Genomic DNA, 1378 nt, shown 5'->3' on the forward strand with positions numbered 1-1378 from the left:
ACATGATATAAAGCTGAGGCTTCTTTGCTTCGCAAATGCAAACGCATCGTGCAAAAGAAGACATCGACAACACGTGTTTGATATCCCAGACACATTATAAGGCAGGTGTCGAGTAAGTGGCATTTTTGTGAATAGATTCGAACTGGGGGCGGAACCGTATTTTCGCACAGTAAATGAACAGTTGTAATGCCTTCCTGCTATAGTATATAGAATAAGTCCTCAGAATTTTTTTTCCTTTTTAGAAAAGGAAACATGTACACACTGTTAGAAAAATGTCTCTTTTTGTCCAGCATCATTCGGTCTAGATGTATAAGTCTTCTCTTATAACGAGAGGTCTTGAGTTTGACTCACAACAGACTCACAATGGACTTGGCTTGTAGTTTCCAAATAATTTCTCATAATTTCTTTTTCTTTTCTAGAAAAGGAAACATGTACACAATACTAGAAAAATATCTATTTTTATCCAGTACCATTCAGTTAAGTCTTCTCTTGTAAAAGAGAGGTCGTGAGTTCGACTCGCAACAAACTTGTTATAGTATTTAAGTTGTTTAACTGATAAAAAAAAAGTCTATTTACACGAGATTTTGGGATCTGAGTATAAATTAATACAAAATTTCATTCTAGTGACTCACCATTTGGGTATGGGGAGACAATATATATCAAAACCTTTTTCAATTCAAGACGCCATACTCTCCGTTATATTCAAAGTAGTAAATGAATCGAGTCGAACCGAATACCAAGATGTTGAAGTTTTTGTCATAGACACTTATTGATATAGATTATCCTAAAATTATCAGCTTAGTGGCCGGGTTTAGAAAGGTAGAGGAAGAGAACTTTGATTCGGCAACAAATATTATATGCGGTACTATGCGCACCACCGAGCTTAGTGGTAATGGATGACCAATTCCATGTGCTACAACATGTGCATGGGAAACATATATAGGGAAGAAGGTTATTAAGTTTTGTGATATCTTGTTTTGAGAGATGGAGTTCTTGAATTGCATACTGCTATGTCTTTGCCTTGCCGGACTCTCAGTCCAAGCCTTCCGTTTATTTGGAAAAAGAAGCAAACAAATTCCTAGAGCCAGGCTTCCACCAGGACCAAATCCACTTCCAATAATCGGCAATCTCCTCGAGCTTGGAGACAAACCCCATCTCTCTTTGAACAAGCTTTCTCAACGCTACGGTCCCATAATCAGTTTGCAGCTCGGTCAAGTAACCACAGTAGTGGTTTCATCAGCATCTTTGGCCAAAGAAATCCTCCGAACCCACGACCATGTCTTCTGCAACCGAACTGTCCCTGATGCTGTCACTTCTATAACCACTGCGAGTACAGCATGGTGTGGCTGCCTGTTTCGGACAGATGGAGAAACCTTCG

Source organism: Fragaria vesca, unplaced genomic scaffold, assembly GCF_000184155.1.
Source record: "Fragaria vesca subsp. vesca unplaced genomic scaffold, FraVesHawaii_1.0 scf0513160_u, whole genome shotgun sequence".
Lineage (NCBI taxonomy): Eukaryota > Viridiplantae > Streptophyta > Magnoliopsida > Rosales > Rosaceae > Fragaria > Fragaria vesca.